This window comes from Pelmatolapia mariae, linkage group LG2, assembly GCF_036321145.2.
Source record: "Pelmatolapia mariae isolate MD_Pm_ZW linkage group LG2, Pm_UMD_F_2, whole genome shotgun sequence".
Classification (NCBI taxonomy): domain Eukaryota; kingdom Metazoa; phylum Chordata; class Actinopteri; order Cichliformes; family Cichlidae; genus Pelmatolapia; species Pelmatolapia mariae.
The window spans coordinates 10,775,826-10,798,244 of NC_086228.1; the positions used below are offsets into that span (position 1 = coordinate 10,775,826).

Here is a 22,419-nt window from a genome sequence, read left to right on the forward strand (position 1 = left end):
GATAAGGCAGGAGGTATCCAGTGGTGTAAGAGCAGTGACAGTATTATTGTAACAGGCGGGTGGAAATTGTCTGGTTTGGAAAAGTAATCAATTTTAGATGGATATTTCTAAATCTTTGTACTTATTAATGTTGTACTGTCAGTTATATATCTGCATATATGGGCTTTATTTACTGGGATGTGTGCATCATTTTTCCAAACCCGATCTAATATTTTTGGTGCCTAAAAGCCGACCAAACAGCAAATGAAAACTAAACATCCCTCAAAGCCAAGTCGAAAGAATAAGAGTTTCATAGAGAAATCAAGCCCAGTCTGTTTTTGGAGAGAAAGTGTTTCCCCACAGCCATAAATGCTGTTTTGTCGTGTGGGACAACCAGGAAACAGGACTAACATTTAGCAGAGATGTCTGCAGGCCATCAAAATCAGCCTGGTATCGGAACGATGCTTGGTTAGCAGTGAAACAGCTGATACCAAAAAATGTTTTAAAATGATAAGTCATTATGGTGACCTGTGGTTAGAAAATGAGTAGAAGTGTGCCCAGAATTGATCCCAGAGGGATACTTGAGTCAGCTTCAGGGGTGGTGATTTGAACTAATCTGCAACAGCATTTTGGATTCTTTGTGACAGTTTGATTTATTTAATATTTCCCACACGAAGTATCTCCTAAACAAACTGTTTCTGTGTCAGAGCTTTTGATATGAGCAGCAGATTGACCTCTGTGGCTACGGTCAGCAATTAGTCCTTTGCATTTAACCCATTCACTCAGTAAGCAAGGGGCAGCCACCAATCCAGTGCCCGGTGAGCAATGTGTAGGGACCTTCCTCAAGGGTACCTCGGGGTAGCTGTTCGGTGGATTTGAACCTCCAGCCTTCCATTCCTGGGGCGAACACTCTACCAACTGAGCTATCTCTGCCCCATGCTTTTTCGGTGTTGAATGGCTGTTTTGGATACTAATGATAACATCCTAAGTGCTCACAGTGGTGCTTTTGGTATTTCCCTGGCAGCTCTTTGGTGGATGCAGTTTGGCTGCTGAGCTCATTTGACCCAGTGGAAAAACACTCAGTTAATCTGGGGCAGCTGGGCAGCCAGTGCCAGCCAGCAAAGTCAGTGCAGACACAGCAGGTACCCGTCTTTGATTCTCATATTGCCTTTAGGTGTTAGAGACTCCTAACCTGTTCAAGCTTAATGAAAAATGTCTTTGAAAATCATCACCTGTTACTTCAACAAACTATGCAGAGGTGTTGAATTCTGTGTAGTCAGAAGCAGAAAATTGGATGATATAAAATTACAGATGGATATGAGGGTAAAATATTCCCTGTGGCTCATGGTAATTTAACTAATCGTTTTGGTTGGGGTCTTACACTTTTAAATTACAGGAAATTATAGGATATGGTGTGAAATATACATCAGCAAATCTACTCAGAAATCACAGTGAAAAGACAATCCAGATGTGCTTTTCTTCAGCAGCACAGTGTTAGAGTGAAAGTTCTCTGCACATTCCTACATTGTAATCAGAAACTGCTAATAACTAGTTTAAAACATTTTTAACACGGCAGATTTGGCCAAATGTAAGAAAGCGGGCCTCAAAGAGAATTCATATTATAACACCCCACTAATGAGCTTATGGGGCTTAGCTTACTGGATGGCTTTAACGTCCATGATCATATTGGTTCTTAAATGGGCCAAAATGTTGGTTGGTTTCATTAAGACTGCGAAGGAAAATTTTCCACTTCTTCTGTTTGCCCACAAATGCTACATTTCCCACTGACCTGATTAAAGAACAGGGATTGTCTTGCCAAAAACATGTGAAAAATTACTCACATATACTCCAGACTAGAGTAAGATCACTGACCAGTGCAGAGAAATATATCCAACTGGTATTTCTGGAGCTTGAAGTGAACATATTCAGCAGGCTATTTATCAGCTGATGCTAACAAGTTTGGCTAACAAACTGCAACTATAAACTGTGCCAGTGCATGGCTGTAAGATACTAGAACATCACACATCAAAACTCAAGCCCAGACTTCTTAGATCTTTTTGATCATTCAGTCATTATTCATTTAAAATGTTCCATAAGACACCAGTACAAAAGAGGCCACCCATTTAATAATACATATAGAGTTTTATGAAGAGGAGACACAGACTTATATGGAGATTGACTCAGAATTGAAGCCAGCCTCAAGTGGCCATTGGAGGAACTGCTGATTTTCCACTTCCACTTTGTTTTCTAATTTTTTTTCAGCCAGGAAGGTTACTGATCGAACTTCCTGGGTCACATTTCATATCCCACTTTTTCCTAATTCCCCGCTATAAGACACTAATACATACTGTGGAAATGTACATCTCTCTTCCTCTCTCTCTCTGTCATACTGTCTCTTGCTCTCTCTCTCACTTTTTTCCCTCTTCCTCTCTCTGTCTTTGGTGTTTAAGGTTTGAGGTAAGAGGAGCTGAGGAGGAAGTATCTCCCCCTGCACCTCCTGTAAGACGAGCTGTAACTCTCCCCCTCCTCCCCCTCCTCAGCACTCCGCTCTGTTAGCATTTGACCGGTGGCTGTTTGTTAACCAACCCTGACCCACTGCCGTTTAATCTGAGCGGAGAGGAGGACAGACGAGAAGAGAGTGAGAGAGAGAGAGAGGAAGGTGATCACTCGCTCGTCCTCGCTTGTCCTCTGAGAGAAGGAGAGACAGGGTTTCGGCTTGCAGGGATTGGTTTCCAGGAAAAGTACTCACCCACATATACACACTCAGCACACGCTGTGTGGCTCCCACCGTGTGTCAATATCTCTGTGTTTGCACACGGTGACCTTTGACCCGGACAGCTTTACCTGCTGAGAAACAAACGTGTGGCCATAAAAGGACACAAGGAAGAGACAGAGGAAGAGGAGAAAATGGGAAATGGAGCCATGTAGAAGGTGGAAGGAAAAAGGAAAGAAGGAGGAGATAATTTATGAGAAAAGAGGAGGTTAAGTGGAGGAGAGCAAAGAGAAAACAGCAATAATAAAACAGCTGCACTTCATTTACACATCTGGACACTGTTCGCAGCATTTGTGTATTTGTGGGTGTAAAAATGTAATTCATGGCGTGCAAAGAGAGATGTTTGAATGTTAAAGTGATGGGAATGAAGGTGTCATTCACAGCTCAGTGACAGAGAGAGAGAGCAAGAGAGACATCAGGTTGTGTGTGTGTGTGTGTGTCCTGTTTGAAATTCTGCTCGTCTGTTATCTGACTCCATCCAAGAAATCCAGAGCGAGAAGGAGACGAATAGACACAGAGAGAGAGAGAAAGAAAAATACTTTTGCTCCCTCTTTCAGTGTGCTCAGTTACAACAGTTTCATAGTTTCATTTAAACACGATTGTGCTTTCTTAACATTTCAGGGTGTTTTATCGGTTTAACCAAAGGCACTTCTATAACGTTGACCACTTTTGATTTTCTATATTCTTCTTAGCTGCCATCAGCTGGGCGGGAGACTTGAGTGCGTTGTGCTACAAGAAACAAATGTAGCCTAGAGCGTGTAGCCTGCAGCAGAGACGAAGAGCAGTTTGCAGAGAACTAGATGACTACCTGCTTTCTAACTTAACACCAACTTTTTCTTTTAAAGTGGACGCACGAATGGGTTTCTTTACTTTCTGACATATAAATATTGTTTTGATGGTGGGTGCTTATATTAAACATGGCCAAAAATTCCAAGAATTAGGTCAGAGTATTTACAAGTAATCCCTGTGAGCCAAAAGCTCAGGCTTGAGACGGCTCTGCTGTAGATGCTTGGTTTGCTGAAAATTGAAGCCAACAGGGAAGCTCCAAAAGCTACAGTTCTTCTAATGGCCTCTTGAGGTTGGATCCAAAAGTGAGTCAATCCCCGCAGAGCCCCGTGTTAAACTGGCCAACTAAACAGGATTAAAAGCATGTTTTCAGCTTGGTACGAAAATGGTTTTGGCCTTTTCCTCCTTCATACTGACTTGTACAGGAGATGATTTTTATTATTTTATAACATTTTATAATCCCAGGAGTGCTGACACAGGGACTGATTGCTGTGTGTTCATTCTCACCTTTGCTCCAAGCTCCAGCTACATAGATGAGAATAAATCTTTCGAAAGTGAGTGTAAAGGATACAAATGTTCAGGGTGGCATGATGCGGTTCATGATGAATCTCAGTGTAAGGATAAATTCAGAGTTCGGCCTTGACGGAGGATGATGCTAAATTCTTCTCGTGTTCCCCTGAATTAATTTGACGTGAGATTGGTGTTTTCAGGAAACCGAACACTTGCACAAACCTGAGTCTTTAGACTCGGTGGATGCCGACTTTACTGACTGCACACAACTCCTCCTGGTTACACAAATGTTGGCAGTGTTTGGTTTCTCACAGTTTCTTCAGTGTGAGAGTGTGTTGAACAGGTCAGCGGGACGGTGGCAGGTAGCAGTCACTTGCTCTTACTGGACGGTTGTTTTGTGATGCATCTGCCATACTGCTTGGTACACAGGAGGTCTTTACTGAGTACACAAAAGCATTGTTTGTTGACTTGTGGAGACATTGTAGAGAATTCAGCCAGCTTTCCCTCAGGTTTGTTTAAATTTCCTCCATGCAGTCATGCCTTGTTTCCTGGAATCAACATGATCGTGATTGGCTCGCTCCTGGCTGTCGCTGACACTGAGTCAAAAAGCACTTGGATAAACTAGCATCTTTCTCACATTTCTTCTGTAAAAAAAACACTGAAAAAGTCACATCTGGGTAAAATTCCTCTGGTGTTAATATGTAAAGAGAGTTGGAAGCACACTGAAGTACAATTTTCAGGTTTCTGTACTTTGAGTATTTTTTTTGCCTACATTTTTGAACATATATCTGTACTTTCTACTCCTTAAATTTTCAAAACAGACTTGTTACTTTTGCTTTAATGCATTTGCACGGTTATTATTTGGTCACTGTGAGCATTCAAACATCAAACCGATCTGAGCTAAGGTTGCCAACTCCCCGAAAAATAAATAAGGGACACCTCACGGCCAGGGCCGGGCGACCCGATTGTCTTCACCCTTCCCAGTGTGGTGAATTTTTTAGCTCTTTTTTTGTGTGAAATTATTTTTTAAACCATTTGACTTGAAGTTGATTTAAGTAGATGCATATTATTTGTGATATGAACACATGCGAAACAAATGATCATTTAGCCATTTATTTTTAGCGCAAAATGACAACATTAACACAGAAAAATAGGTCTCTTTCCTAAACGAAAGACTGTTATGCTTAACTTTTTGTGCAAAATGACAAAATTAACACAATAAAACAGGTCTCTTTCTTAAACAGAAGCCTGTCATGAGAATATAATTAAATCTTTCTTTAAAAGAACTCTGTCCTGCTTAACTTAAAATTATATAAATTAATAGAAAACAATAGAAAGAAAACCATTCTTGTAACAGTGCACATTTAGTGCAATTAGAAAAGTGGAAACAGAAAGTCAGTGAAACACCTGTAAACACAATATTTGTGCCTCAAAGGCCTTGACTGTAGTCGAAAGTTGAAGTAAAAAAAGAACAAACTCATGAACTCAAAAGCTCAATGCTACATTAGGTGCAAACAGACTAGTTTTTCCATTTGTATTTTGTTTTTTGAGCTCTTGCTGCAGTTAGGAGTTGTTTGTCTTTCAGTACTGCAGAGTAAAACTCTGAGCAAGACATATCATAATTTAGACTGACAATGAGCTCACTTCAAATTAATTCAGTAGAACATTTGTTCCGCACATCAGTCCACTTATTCTTCATAAGAGAGAAAATCCTCTCCTCAAACCCAGTGGAAGATGGGATGCTGAGTACAAAGGATACAGCAGCCTGGATATTGGGGAGGTCAGCTGCCTGAAGAATTTGCATCCACTTCTCTGCTGTTGCCTTGGACTGCCACTTTTCCTTCTCCTGATGTTCTTTGGTGAGGTGCTCCAGAAGGCTGGTTGCAGTGACACACTCTTCATAAAGCTCATCCATAGAGATGTTTAACCTGCCAATAGAGATGAGAAGTTGACCTGAGTCCTAAGTGGCACATAGAACATTTACAGTGGTAAATAAATGGAAAAAATTTATTATATATGTTTATAACATTGTATAGCATTTAAACAATACAATAAGTATAGTTTATTTATTATGTTTTTACCCATCCTTATATTAAGTATATGAACTGTTTGAATTTGTAAAATAGTATATAAAAGATTGCATGTGCGTGTATATACACTCCTCTATTCATCTATTCGTTGTAATCATCTATCCTTGCAGTTGTTTATCACACTTCTGGCCACATAGCGCTGATATTCATTGCACATGCCCATATTAGCCTTAACCAGAGGGTTTAAAAAAAACCCAATGTTTACATACCATATCTGCTTCTGCCATGGCCTGGTGGACAACAAATTGGTCAAGGGTTCCCCGAGCTTTCACATCCCTCATGTTCTTCATGTGCCCACCACTAGAAGCATGCTGCTTGAGGTCAGTCAGTCCACCATGGCCTATGGAAAAAGTGCGCCGGCACACAGTGCAGTGCGCTTTATAGGTGTTATCGCGCACTTTTTCCAGCCAGGTGTTTTCCTTTTCCCATTCCTCCCTGTATTTTTGCAGCCTTTTTTTTCTTTCTCGGAGGGGTACAAACATTGCTGGTCGAAGGTGTACTGTCGTCCAAGACTTGCACCGCAGTGTCGGCGTTTGTTTCTCTGTTGGCCATGCTTCTTGTTGATGTCATCTGTTGTCTTCCGGTATCTTCTCCGCAAGCGACCTTTCCTCGACCAATGAGATAAGCGGTAATCTGAATTGTCATACTCGTGGGTAAGTGTGCTGTCAGCTCATTGGTCACAGAGCAGGAGAGGGGCTGGGAATTATGTTTTCAAACAAAGCGTTAATTCCATTAACATTTATAGACTACTTTTGATTCTCACTGTATTACGGGACAAAGTGCGTCCCTTTTCAGCTCAATACGGGACGTGTACTTTTGTTTCTAAATATGGGACGATTCCGTTTTTCAAGGGACGGTTGGCAACCCTAAAACACGTGAAAGGCAGTCCTGTTTGTTATTAATCACCAGACGATGTCGCATAAAAAGAGATGTGTGCCAAACTCAGGGTTAAAGTGGGACGGTGTTTTTTTTGTTTGTTTTTGCATCCACACCGCAGTTCCGGTGTGGATGCATGTTGCGGCATCTAGCTAGTGCTACTGAAGCAACCCGTTCTCTGAAGAGGAGCAAGGAGTAAGGAAGTGACGTTTTTGTGTCAGGTAATTTGAAATGCAGCTTTTCTATCAGCTCAACAAACATCAGCAAACACACAAACTGTTTGTGTGCAGTTTGTCTCACATTGTGTTGCTAGCTAAAGGTCCAGCTGCTTATTTCACAGGGAGAGAAAAGAAGGAGAGCTAACTTCACCCAGAGATGGAGAAAGATAAGAAAGATGGGACAGGAGAGGAAGAAGTGAGGTTAGAGTTAAAGGGAAGGACTGCTCATTTAACGCTCAAATGTAAGTCCTCATGTTTTTACACGTGACATTATGTTTTGTCATATTGTGAAACCTGCTGCTAAACAAACTGAGGCAGACTGTGTTATTTAAAGACGACATGAAATCCTCTGCAGGCTAGTGCAGGATAAACAGGTTAGTTTGCTGCACTGTGATGGATTTAAAGTAAAGAACAGTGGGTGACTGGTGCACATTTTCCATGGTTTCATGTCAGAGTTGTAGCAGCATTCATTGACTGAATTCCACCTTGACACCAACTTTATAGTGTCTAATGTAAAGACAGCATAAACAGTGTACTGTTAGTGTAGAGGATGAAATCAGCCAGGACGACTCGTGAAACATCTGCTCACATCTGGTTGAATTCATTTGTGTACATCCACAAAGAGCAGCAGGTCAGCTGATCACAGCCTGCACACTAAGAAAATCTACTGGAGCTCTCAGTAGAAGTTATTGTGAGTTATGATTCTTTTCCCCACACTGAACCATTACAACCAGTTTACATTGCATTTACATTAACCCCACATTGCACATTCTCCTGTTTAGAGGCAAAATCGCCCTCTACAATGGAGGCAACAGAAAATAGAGATATATTTTTATTTTTTCTTCAGATTCAAGCTGAGTATAATTAGAATAAACAAAAATTAGACTAAAGTCCCATCTACTGATATTATTTTATCATTATGTTAATACAACACGAGGTTCAGTTAGCTTTGCAAAAAAATGGAAAATTTTTACTTTGAGTGCATTTAAGAGCCTGTACTTTTTTACTTTTACTTGAGTAAAGAAGTTGAATCAGTACTTCAACTTTTACTTAAGTATTTTTTTAACAGTAGTATTTGTGCTTCTTCTGAAGTACAGAATGTCTGTACTTTTGCCAGCTCTGTTTAAACCCGATATTATCCCAGTCCGATGAGTTTCGAGTCAGAGGAGAAAGCTTTAGCTTTGTGCCCCATAAATCTATAGCAGGTCTGAGGCCAGTGACTTGTGAGGAAATCTGTCACTAAGTGTTGAGGCTCATTTTTGTGCTGCATTGTGAATCCTTCAACACAAAATGCACACCAGAGGGCGGAACGCGTCTCTGATGGACTTGTGCTTTCTGGAGCCTTGTGTCTTTTGTTTACTAGATTCTGTATCTGTGGTTAAGATGCTTGTCTAGCTCTCAGTCAACAAAGCCTGGTGCATCAAACATCTGATGGTAGTCTTTTTGTCTGCCTGATCCTGCTTCAGAGCCAACTGATCAACAGTTTGCACAAAGTGTCGTGGAGCTCAGTGTGCCGCGCCCTTTGGAAACTTCCGTCCTGCAACGATCCAGTGCTGAGAAAGCCTCTCTTTGCTCTGAATAACAATCTGACTTCTGACTCCTTTGCTTAGTTCTGATGTGTCACACTATCACAGTGCTGCTTAGTCGGCAATGTTCTGCCTGAAAATTGAGGCACGGCCGTATTTATAACAGGCGAACGATGGCTACGGGAGGATGTAGTAGAACAAGGCTCAGAGTCGATCAAATGTCATCCGACTAAAGGTACAGCTAAAGGAAATCTCACCTCTAGTACAAAGGAGGTAACACAGCCAGTGAAATGAATCTGCTTCAGGTTGACTGCTTGCCGACAAACAGCAGAGAAAACATTTGAGAACTTCCTGTGTTTTCACCTCCTGACCTTAAATCCTGTTTTTATATTTCAGTTTTAAAGAACACCACTTAGACAGCTTCTGTGATCACCAGATGAATTTAATGCTTGTTTATCATCATTACATTCTGTGGCTGTTCTATTTTGTGCCTGCACCGCAACTTTATGTGAAATGAACCGAGACGTATCTTTTGATGCGGTCTCGGTGCAGCTGTTTGGTCTGCACCAGACTTTCAGGGACAGTTTTCACTCCAGCCTAAATGTACCAAACCAGATGAGTTACGTGTGAAAAGAAGCTCATATGGAAAATGTTATTCAGCGTGCGAGTTTTGGGGTCAGTGGCATCTCTGCTTCCAAAACAAGTCAGCGTGGAACTCCCGACAGTGGAGTCGGGTGCCACTGCGTCTTTATTTTCAGTAATATGACACATCTCTGAGTAAGTGAGTGAGTGGGCGAGTTACAATCTATTCGCGTTTGCTTTGATTGCACACAAGTATTAGCATCCACCTACATTTCTCACACTGTTTCTCATTAGGAGGGCGATGAAGATGTTCTACTGCATTTGGTCAACGGGGACCCGTTGACTGTAGAAAGCCTCACACACACAGTTTTATGTGATGGCTGGATTGAACCCATTTAGTCCAAGGAGTCTGCCTTGTTTGTTGCATCGAAGGTTCAAAATAGCTGCAGTGTGAAGGTCGTATTTCTCAGCATCAATTAAACTGATACCCCTGACTATGACTAGTTTATGACTAGTTTATTACCACTTTAACAGGTTGAGTGAATACACAGCGGTGCTGGAACAAATGTTAAAATGGCCACAGTGTCGGAGAGATAAATAAATAACATTTAAGACAAGCACATCAGGGAGAACATTACCCTGATCAAAGTCATAAAACCTGCATCAGATGGGACTTTTAATGTCTTTTACCGGGTGGGCGGGGCTCGTCGCTCCAGGGAAACATTCCTTTATTTATCACTCTCTTCATCACTCCATCCGTCTCTCTTTCTCTCTGTCCGTCCGTCTCTGCCTGCAGCTGCCAGCTGGCAGCAGCTCTGTGGCTTCATCAATAAGACTGGCAGATTGGAGATTGATGACGCCGACTATCAGAGAAGAAGCTGTCTGTCTGACAGATTATCCTCCTATAGAGAGACGCAGAGATGAAGAGAGACGCAGCAAGGTCTTTAATTGTGTTGCATGCAGGTAGAAGCTAATTTTAGCTGTTAAGAGTTTTAGGACTTATTTTTGGACTAGCAGGTTCCCCTCACTTCCAGTCTTTGTGCTAAGCTAGGCTAATCAGCCTGAGTAACTTGACCAGCCCTCCTGTGTGGAGGGGTGCTATCGTGATAACCCTGACCGCGTGCTGCGCTCACGCTACAATCGACACAGTTGCATGAACAGCAACAGGTGATTAACCCGGGTTAAAGTCTTGGTCCAGTGCTCATGTCTGCATGTGACCATCGATGAATATGAGTGGTTGATGCATCTGAGCACCAGGAGCATGCCATGAAAGGTTTGTTTCAACTCAACCTCATGGTGTCACACAGTAACAATTTTTGACATAACTTGTGTCTCAGTATGAGAAGATTTCAGTTTGTTGTAGCCATGAAACTGAAACAACAAATCCTCCAATGTAACAACACCTTGAATGCACATTTTCTGATATTTAGTGCAGTAGGCTTGTGAGCTGACGTGTATTTTGGTTTATACTTATTAGTATTTAAATGCACCCCACTGAGTAATGTGTTGGTAACTAAACCTATGTACATCGTGGAAGGTTAATCAGGCAAAAATGGTCTTGGAGCAACATGTCACTGACTTTGGTGAGACAGTAAACAGGATGAGTGAATGTCAGACTTTATGTTTAACATTAAATGAGGTTAAGAAAGAAAGAAAGAAAGAAAGAAAGAAAGAAAAAGAAAAGCTGGCATCGGAAATTTCCTCTGAGCCAAACGTCCCATCACACTTCCTCAAAGCACGAAAATCCATCGACCGCTGTTAGTGTGTGACCTGAGCTGACTGTTGAGTGTGTGTGTGCGTGCGCATGTGTGTAGCAGTATGGCTAACAAAAAGTGCAGCAGAGAGCCATTAGGGAGAGAGAAGTTAACGAGCTCTATAAAGATAGAGGGAGGAAGCTATTGACCACCATTTGTCTCTGTTGTTAGCTACCTGTGTGTGTGTGTGTGTGTGTCACTCTGCACATTACGTGTGTATTGTCTTTTGTTTGAGGGTAAACAAAGCCAGAGGTCGTGCTTGTCAACATGCTGTAGTACAAGATGACAGCGAAATCCAGCTGTTTGGAGTGTGTGTGTGTGCGTGTGTGTGTGCGTGTGTGTGTGCGTGAGTGTGTGCGTGCAGCTGCTTTAATTGACAGGTTGTGTAATGATGGACAGCAGTGATGTGAGGTCATTTGACACTGTTCCAGGTCAAATCCTGACCTCATACTCACACAGGGAGATAGTAAAGTGGCTCAAAGAGTCATAGTATATGATTCACATCATATTCATGCTCATCAGCCATTCAGGGTCCCGTCTTGACCTGTGAATGGAGGCAAAATGTCCTCTTCTACATGATGGAGCCACCCAAGAATGCACGATTTTCCTTTAATTTGTCACCTGTCCACATAGACAAACAGTCGGTAAACTCAGTCTCATTTGGTTGCTGTAAAAAACTACAAAAGAAGAGATGACTGGACACGTTTATATATGACACGTACACATTTTTCACTGAAATTTTTTCCTTTGGCATCAAATTGTGTATCAGTTTGTAGGAAGTCAGACTTTGGAGATATGCTGTTACTACCTGCCCACTAACCTGCCTGAGTTTTGTGACTTGTCACAGTCTTCTCCTCGTTGGCATTTTCATGTCAATAAAAAACTCTACTCCCACAAAAAGCAGCAAAACTCCACGACAGTATCTAAATATCTTCTTCTTTACTCTGTTTTCCAGTTGGATGCACGACAGCCAAAATTCGGGCTGGGGCAGACTGCTCACTGACCTTTATGATCAGCTTTTTAACTTTGCCTCCACGCCGTTCCTGACTGAGACCGTCGGCTCCACACGGTCTCTTTGTTTCAGCCTCTTACAACTCAGCCCAGTCTCCTGCTGCTCTCTGTGGCCGCCTTCGCTGCGCTTTAATGTAGCTGAATTCATTAAATCTTACTTTGTCGTGGACTGAATGAGTTTAAAATGGGGATTTAACCGTGGCCTGTGTACAATGTTAACCTACATTCGTGTGGGAGCTGCTGACATGAAAAAACCCGACATCTGACTCAACTCAGCGTGAATCTCTCGTGTTTTGCTAAAGTGGCATTTAAAATGAATTATCACAGAAAGTTAAAGGTGATAAAGGATGTCTTTAACTGCCATGCACTGGGCTGGCTTAGGTCATCATTTTTTAAAAGCTTTGTTGACCCTGAATGGACCATAACAACCCAGTGATGTTTTCACATTCGGACACTTTGCTGAGCTTTTTGACGTCTGGGGACATTTGCTCTTCTAACCACCTTGATGATGAAGCTGCAGTGCCTGAAAAGCAGCTTGTGCAAAACTGTCCAGTTCTTGAAATCTTCCACAAAGTTCTTATTAATAACTGTATTGTGCTTTGGGATTCCCCTGCAGCAGCACAGAGAGCATTTGTTTCTTCCTCCTCCAGCTCTCAGTCATGTCTCTCCCATTGTTGTCCTATTCCTTCCTGTGTATATGTATATATGTATGAGTCTTCCCAAGGGGATGCCTTTAACAGTCGGACCACAGCCCACACATTTCCTGCGTCGTCCTGCATCGCTGCACGGGAAATAGTAACATCACTTCCTGCATCTTGGTAGGATGATGTTGTGAAGAAAGGATGAGACCCTTTCCAGGAGGTGGACACATTCTTCTGTTGACAGTTTAAAACAAAGAAAGGAAATATCTGAGTTTCTCAAAGTTGGCATTTCCTGTTTTGTTGTTTGTTTTGTACGATGCTAAACTGATATATAAAATCCCTCATGAGAGTTGACAGGGACTAGAAAGAGAGATCATAGTCTGTCACATAAACTTTCCTTTTCTTTGGCCTCGTGTAACATCTGGGGTGTGAATAATCAGACCTGCCACATATTAAATACCTCATAGTTCTCTTTTTTCACCTCACAGCACAGCCAGTCACGGCAGGTATCTGGCCACCCTGAGCCTGGTCCTGCTGGAGGTCTCTTTCTTTTTAAAACTTGTGTTGGGCTCTTTGTAGTTCATTCTTTGTAATGATGATCGGACCTCACAATAGCATGCAGTGCGTCAGGATGCCTGTTTTCTTTCTTTTTTCTGATTTGCTCCTGTATTAGTAAAGCTTCAGTCAAATACAAAGATAGAACTGGAATTACTTCATATTATTCTTACTGTCGAGAAATCCCACAAATAGCCCGAAACCAACACTCAAACCATCTGCCTCCCTGTCTGATTCTCCCAGCTCCTGGGACATCGGCTCCTTTTGTAGAAGTCGCATTTTTCAAAAATGTTCAAAAACACACTCAGTTCATTGAAGGCAAAAGCTAAAATTTTCCAAAGCAGCTGGTGGCTGTAAGTTTGAACAAACTAGAGGAAAGGGTGTCGTGTTGGGGAGTACCATCGGTCCATTCGGTGCTTCTAAAGGCAGAGATTAAACAAACACAGTTGTAGTAACAGAAAACAGAAGCCATGTGTGCATTGCTGACCACTGCAGTACAGTAACACACATTGATGCTACAAAGCGTCAGAAGCGGTTAAAAACGGTTGATCTGGACTTTTCACACGTGGCTGCAGAGCATCACTGACAGGAAATACAAATGCTTTCAAATTAAAACAAACCACTGACCTCTGTGAGAGGGAGGTGTGGCTACTCTGAATCTGCTTTGAATCTCTGCAGCTGAACCTCTCTCTCTCTCTTTCACACACAGACACACACATACACACACACACACACACACACACACGTGCGCTTTGACCCACACTTGTACGGCTGACTGTCAGATCAGCTGCTGTGTATTCCTGCAGCTTTTGTGGGGGTTTAATGACTTTCCCCATGTGGAGAGACACAGTTTGGCTTTCAGCTGCTTCTCACTTTTTACGACTACATCCTGCTCGTACACTCAGTGTTTGTGTTTGTGTGTGTTTGTGTCAGCTCTGCCTCAGTGAAGTGTGTGTGTGTATTTTGTGCATGCAGGTGATTTATCTAAGTCAGGGCTCGCTCGGCTGGCCACCACGGTTGAATCCTAATTCTCTCGCTCGCTCTCTTTCCCGTCAAAGAGCTGCTGTTCATTCAGAGTAAGAAGGAAGGAGGGAAGGCTTACCCTTCCTTTCTTCCTTTCCTTTCCTTCCGTCCTTGCTTCGCCCCTCGGGTAGTCGTGTGTCTCTAAGAGGTTTGGTGTGTTTGCAGATTTGTGGTGATGGATGCAGATTTAGCAAAACCGCACTGTTAGACTGAATACTTTATGACACATTCACACATACAAAGCTCACAGACTGCCATCATTCTTTTGTTTCCATCTGACAAACAATGCACACACACACACAAACGCTCTCCGTCCCTCTTGCTTTCACGCACACTCATACACTTTCTTCCTCTGCATCTGTCTTCTATTATTTATTCCAGTCATGTCATCATTCATAAGTGATAAACTCCCTGCAGAGTCAAACGGGAAGTTGCGGGACTGGCGAAATCAGGAATGTGGCGCCGTCTTTTTCTGCCTTTTTCTTTGATTCTTATACATTTACGCTCACCACAAAATTCCCAAACCCACCCTCCACCCCCTGCGTGCATTTGAGACAGGGTGAGTTTGGGGAGCAGAGGACGAGCAGTTTCTGATCAATAACAACACATTTACATCAGTTTTTATGTTCTTTTGTTTCTTTTCAGACAGGAAGACTGAATAGGGAAACAAATCAGGTCAATCAGGCCCATTTACAAAAGACAACAAAGACAAAAACTGAACATGAGCTATTATTTTAAACTTCTGCTGCCTAATTCCAGTGAGTGTATCTGTGTTGCAGCTGTTAGGCGCTCTCAGGGTGTAAGCACCCTGAATGTTTGTTTTGTACAATGGCTCGCATTACTCTGGCTGCAGATAGAAACGAGCTTGTTTGACTAACAAAAGGCTCGATGAAAATGTCGGAAAACAAACTTGTTTGAAGCCGACGAACAGGAGGACACACAACAGGACAGGTCACGGCTGCTGTGTTACACTGCGGCACACGGAGGGTTAACGCAGCATCACATGATGTAAAGTGTATGACAGGAAGGTTGTATATCACATATTATTACATGTATTACTGTTAGATATAATAGAGTTACAGTATAATATACCACTGTGCCATACTGTGTATCAATATTTTATTTTACATTGATTGTAATGTCACATGATATGAATTTTACTCTTGTTAACTTGTTAACTGTATCGTACTGAACACGGGATGTGTTGAGGATACGTTTATTTACAGTGTTTCCTGTTTCTTTGTTCGGGTTTAGCGGTGCTTCCTGCCCGCTCACCTTTGTCAGGTCAACTCTCGTGGCCATGAGCTAATAATTTCAGCCATTCTTCACAATTTCAGCTGTTTATCAAGTATGATCTTCTGTTTTCACCATTTGTCTGCTACCTTTATCTTTTGCTCAGCATTTTCCCTCTATTTCCAACCATTAATCTGTTTAATTTAGCTGCTACTCCCCTTTTTCCCAACTAAAATCTTATTTGGCGAACACTTCAAACCGATTATATATAATTTGCTTCATATTAAATCTTTACGGGCTACCTATTTTGCACAGTTACCCATGATATCAGTATTCATTTTTGACTATTATTATAGTGCTTTGGGCTATTTTCAACAGTTTTTCCATTTTTCTTTTCACTTTTTTCAATTTTTCATATACTCTCAACTACAAAATTAAAATCTCAGGACATAGTGCCTGTTGATTTTTAAATATACCTCCTGCTAATGCAGAAGTGCCCTTTCTTTGGAGTCCAGTATTGTATGCTGTGGTTCGGTAAAGTGCAGGATAATGCAGCTCAGTTCAGTGTGTGTGTGGTATTAACCTTTTGAAGTTATTAATCAACACTTAGCGGTGGACTGAAAGCTTCTCACCAGTTTGTGTTTACGTGTTTTCAGTTTTTTGCTTTCCAGCTGAGGCTCCATCTTTCTGCCCAGCTCTCTGTCATTACAGCGTCTCTGGAACGCCGCAGCACAGTTAACCACAGCGTTCTCATGACTCCGCCCACTCCACCCCCTGCCCCCTCCCCCACCCACTTAAAACCACTGTTCCCAGTACCACAGACCGATGCTGCCAAAACCAATCGCCACATTCCTCAGCAAGTTTGTTTTTCTATTTGACTACGGAGGTGGGAAAGAGCAGGAGGAGGGAGTGGAGGGAGGAGTGATAGCAGAGAGGAGGAGACACTTGAGTGGAGGAGGAAGGATATAAGAAAAAAGAGAGACTAATGCAGTCTGATGTATTAATCACACTTGGAAGTAATTGAGAGGCTGAGCGGAGATCGAGCGAGCGAGCTTTCCTCCAGCACACTCTCTCTCTCTCTCTCTGTAAACACTGTTACTGTACAGACTGAATATTAATGCACTGATGTGTAAAGTGACTTATGGTGCAAGTGTCCTTACAAGAGTCTGTGTTGTTGTTCTTGTTTTTGGCATCAATGTTAGCTGGCTCTGTGTGTGTGTGTGTGTGTGTGTGTGTGTGTGTGTGTGTGTGAGCTGAGTCTTTCACTTGGTTTGTCCTCGATTTTTAAAGGAACAGCTCAGCCTTTTTAACTTATTGTCCCTCACATACTTGGCTGAGCCCCAGTTTATTGGTGGGGTCCCCATATGTGTTTGCACATCTAAATAGTGTGACACTTTTGGAAAACTCGGGTCGTTTTCATTTTCATTGTCTTTTATCCATCCATGCATCCATCCATCCTCAATCCATTGAAGAAACTCTCTCCTGTGTGCCCCGAGTTGATCTGGGGTCTTCTTAGAGTTAGACATCCCTGAAACACCTCCCAGTTAGATGCTCGAACCACCTAAAGCTATACATTGACCTTTTTGTTTTACTTTAAAGACATTCAAAGACATTGAGTTTGCATGTTCAAAGACTTGCATTTTAGGTTAATTGTGCGTGTGTAGTTGTGTGTCTCTCTGTGTGTTGGCCTGTCCAGCCACCTTTGGCCCCGTGTCAGCTGGGACCCACCTCAGCTGGATAAAGACATGAAAATTGACAGATGTCACCTTTTCACCATTTTTCTCCTTTTGCTTTGTGTTGTGACTCTAACAGAAGGTCCTGTATGAACTGATCTGTTTATGGCGTTAGCAGCATGTAGCAATGGGACTGTTACAAACAGGCTTTTTAAATATCTCAGGGACTCTCAAGAGCTCAACTGGGGTTATTTCTTTAGAAAATGCACTGGAAAAAAAAAACTGTATTGTTTTCCTTCCAAAAATACTGGAATTTCCCTTTTAACTAATCTAAACAGTTTCAACACACTCTCACACACTCGCACACAAAAACACACACTCAGATAGAAGATAATTGGATAATAAGTTAGAAGACGTTGTGGCTCTTTCTCAATCGGTTTAATTTATTTTCCTGTTTATCATGGAGTGTTTCTCCACTCTCGCTGACACGCCTCATTATTCACTCGCACAGTAATCACTAAATACACTGTAACAAAAAGCAATAATGATAATACATAACAGCCAATATCTATAACATCATAAGCACTTCTAACACAGACTAAATGTCTCTCTCTGGGTTCTCATTTTAAACCTCAGCGATGTGACTGACTGATGCTTTGTTTAGGTCTCTACGGCAACTTGCCTGCTCTATGTCTATAGTCTGGTTGGCACGGTTACAGCTGGCATCCTCCACTGACCCTTTACCTTTCATCAGTGCAATCCATCTGCCGGTGTGTCTGCTGACATAACTGAGAGTATAACCCTCTGTCAATGTGCTGCCATGGTTTCCTATAGGGAACCACTGCACACTCTTAAAGATACAGCGTTAAACGGACGTCGGTTCATTGTTTCTGCCGAGCAGAGCGCCGTAGGACTCACCAGGCTGACAGCTGTGATTGGTGGATTTACTATTTTTGTACATCGTTTTATTTCCAGCAGTTAGCCAATGATGCCTGACGGCTGGTACTGCATGTACTGAAAGTTGTACATTTACTATAGTAATGAGTCTGAATTAAGAGTACAATCCTACATTATTACTTTATCTTGAGTCTTGCATCAATCAGTCAATCTGCATGTATTAGAGGTAATAAAATTACATATTTTTCAATGCAAATGTAAACTCATCTCGTGTTAATAACGCTCTTAATATTCATTTTGATTAACTTCTGTTTCAATCATAGCTTCATTAAACTGAAAATGGAGCAGGCTTGTAGCTTAAAATGTTTCTTTAAGGCTGAATCACCCATATGGAAAAGAAATAGAAAAAACTTATAAAAGACTTGCATCAGATGTGGCCTACTTCACATAGTGAATCATATAAGGCTTATATGATTTACTCATGAAAGTGGCCACTTTCATATATTGTTTTAGTAAGTATCCAAAACATACAAGTTTCATTTATATAATTTTTGTAGGGATCTTATATCTGTTTTCACTCTTGTATGCTTTTCATACAAGTTTCACACAAGACAGATACAAACTTTATAAGATTTATATATATCTTTTCTATATGGGCATGCTGCATGTCTGTAATGAAGCTGTTTCCATTCACTGTCATGTGACATGTTTCTGTCTGGCTGAGATTCAGCAATGTTACCGGGTCACCTGCTAGTTTACACACCTGCATTGCACGTTTGGCCTGTTTCTTAGATTGACGGCTCTCTCATCCTGTTAACATCCTCTGGTTACCTGTAACCGCTGTAAGACTTTCCTGGGTGAGCTTTCTTCGAAGCCGCTGTCATACAGTTTCTTCTTCTTTATTTCCGTCTCTCTGTTTTGGCTGTTGTGGTGCAGTGAGTTGAGCTGTAATGAATCAGCGCTTCCTCTCTGATGCTTGAAAACTTTTTTTCTTTTACAATTCCCAGCAGAGTCATTCCAGGAAAAATGACACAGACACTCAAGCTTGTGTTTTCTTCTTTGTCTCCAGCCTTAAAAACATTGTTATTAAATTATCTTTTGGCTGACAAAACCCAGCTTCCTGTTTTGGTGCGGTAAACATGTTCCTGCCTCAGACTGCAGCAAATTAACGAAGTCGGCGGAGCTGTCCGGCTGCACCTCCGACTTTAATTAAGCCCACAGAAGAGCCGAGAATCAGCTCCAAAGGATGATCTGAGGCTTTCCCCTGCAGCAGGCACAACAGTGCTTCCTTCAGCTAACATCAGTTAGCACTTTATATATACAGCTCCTTTAATTTACTACAGATTAAAGGCTAATTTTCTGGTACATATCTTTTAATGTCAGCTTCGTTTTACACTTCTAGGTGAAGCTAGCATATCACCAGTTAACCACAGCCATTAGAGAATGAGGTGGCCCAGTAGTTCCCAGTCAGCACTGAAATGCATTTGTGGCTGAAAAGTAGTTCAGTTGTAATCGTACATGGAAACGTTGGCAGTGATTATCACTAAGTCTGTAGATTTTCTGCAGGTGCTTGTTTTTCTTCGACACTGGGCTCCTATAGCTTTTAGCAGCCACTCACAGCTGTGTTTGATCCGAGAAAAAAGAATTCATACTTGGTGAGTAGGAACCTAAACAAAGCAACACATATATGAAAGAATGAAGCATAAAGCAACCTTGACTCTTGAAGGTTGATAATTTTCCTCTTTGCAGTTTCTTTGTAAACACAGAGGCTTAAAGAGTGGCCACAAACAGAGCGATGCAATAAAATAATACATTTATGGATAAGTGGTGAGCTGGAACTCATAAAGAGAAGAAAAGAAGACATAAATTCTACATGTACTGAGTGACACAGGAATTTAACATTCAGACGTTACACTATTAAAGATTTTCTGAGGATTTCCTGATTCACTGACGCAGTGTGCCAGCGCAAACTGGGTTTTGACATTAAAAAAAGTTCTGTTTCAGGCGGGAACTCTGAGATTTACCAACCAATTTAGTGCGAGTTGTGACGCTATTTAATGCCTAAAAACCCCATATCTCATTTTTTTGTGCTTGATATTGAAATAAACAGACTACTCCTCAGTTTTGGAGATCACCCATAAAACTAACCACATCTGTGAGTGTTAGTTTTAGCCTCTATGCTCAGAGGCTCGTTTTTCCTGTTTAGTCAATCTGGTCCTAAAAGCGTAGATGGAGAGGAGGGAGTCTTCATCAAAGGTGAAAATTCATATTAAAGTCAAATAAAAGCCTCAGCAAGGAAGGTCTGGTGAGTCACTGCTGAGATTCTTGTTGTTTTTCTAGTAAAAGAGGCACAAATAGTCAAATCTAAATACTGAGGAAAGCTTTTTACATGAAGCTCACAGTTCGCTGGAAGTCAGGCCACACTGATAACACAATGAGCCAGAGCAGGAAGTGTGTGTGTGTGTGTGTGTGTTCAGTTCACAAACACCTGCTCAGTGTGCCAAAGGTCAGCTGACAGGCTCAAAGATCTTGTGGAAGTTCAGTGTTTCTTTGGTTAAAGAGTCGTAGGGTGAGAGCAGAGGCTGCTGTTGAGGGGGAATGCGGGGGTGATGTTTAGTGATGTAACCGGCGTGTTTAGTGATGTGGGCGAGGTGTCTGAGGGTTTTTGAATTTTCTTGCAGTCCTCATCCTCCCTCTTCATTTTCTCTACACTGGTTTCAGGTGCGGTGGTTGCCTGATCGCATGTCGCGGGGAGTTTTAATTTTTTGCTGAGTTAAAATCGTGTTTTCTAGCATTACACCTGCAGCACTTTAAGGGCCTTTTTATACCTGTACCTGCTCTGATCCAGATCAGCTGAGATTGTATACTTGTGGATCTTTTTACTTTTGTTTCTTTTCATACAGAAAAAAAAATCCAAGTGAACTCCAAGTGAAGCAAAATGCATCATTACGAACCACATGACAATGTTCAGTTTGCTTATTGGCCAGATGTGTCTGGAGCAACAAAAATAAATAGAGAAGAAGGTTCTATGTTCTGGACTGTTGGAGAACACAGAGAATTCACGTTCATTTAACGGCTCATTGCTAGCTGAACTGACCTGCATCCCAGAATGCAAAGCACACCTGGCTACGGGAAGCTATTTAGCTTGAAATAGCAGCGTACACCTCACTGTCGGGTTGGATCAAGATATGTCGGATAGGATATGTTTAAACCAAAAAACAGACCACCTCCTCTAAACGCTCTGAGTCAGTTGTTTTGGTCCTCGCCTGAGTGAAATGACGCGGCACAAACGAACCACAGCGAGGCTAAAATGACCCAGAGTTTGATTCTAAATTGAAAACCCAGTAAGTGCCTCGTGTTACAGGAAAGCACCAACTCCTTTACTCTCAGCAGATACTAAAATTATTAATAATTTTCTGAGTTCACATTTGAAGGAAGAGCAGCTGTATGATGAGCCTCAGACACTCGTGACCGCCGTGTGCTTATTCTAAAGCCTCCGTTAAGGACTTTGTAGCTTTTAATGTTTTGATCGCGTCTCTTGGATAAATCGTCTGTGCCAGAGCATTGATAACTCGGTGTGCTTTTCCGCTGCTCACAGTTTGATTTGGATCTTGCTCTGAGATACATTTCACTTCATTTTCGTTCCTTAAAATGGATTTACAGCCATCACCAGAATGGCTAAAGACACTGAATTTATTTCTCATTTAAATTTATTGTGTGACTGCAGACACAACAAAACTTCTCTGTACAACAATAAATATTCTGAGACTGTTTTTTTTCTCTCTCTCTCTCTGTGGGAACCAATTATTATTCATTTATGGGGTGGTTTTCTGTGCATAAGTAGAAAGCCTCCGAGTTGTTTTGATCCAGTGAAGGATTCTGAAGATTACACTGGCTCAAAAAAGGCCCACTGGTGCTGAGTAACGTTAACTCACAAATGAAAAGCTCGATGCAGAGATTTGTAATCTGAGAACAACAGCTGCAAATTTAAATGAATTATTTATCAAAAATGTGCTTTTATTGAGCGCTTCAGTTCTCCATACAGATATTTTCTGGTCACTTTGAGGGTTTATTTTGATCACCGGATAAGCGAGGCGTCCATGTTTGCTTATTTGAAGCTTTATTAGAAGTCTAAATTAACCCGTCATCACAGAATCACCATATCCCACAGCCCTTCATTGTTATGACAGGCTCGAGTTAGTTTGGGTTCATTTGGAGCTGTTGAAGTTAGCTTGGCGTCTTTGGGTTTCATCATACTGGAGAAAGCACAGCATGGTTGATTACTTCAGCTC

At 41.7% G+C, this 22,419-nt stretch overlaps 1 protein-coding gene across 3 annotated transcripts in view; it reads left to right on the forward strand.

The window, feature by feature from the left end:
- The window catches only part of LOC134640850 (protocadherin-1-like), a 216,601-nt gene that overhangs the window by 68,501 nt on the left and 125,681 nt on the right, over nt 1-22,419 (forward strand). The gene's annotated exons all lie outside the window — the stretch shown is intronic.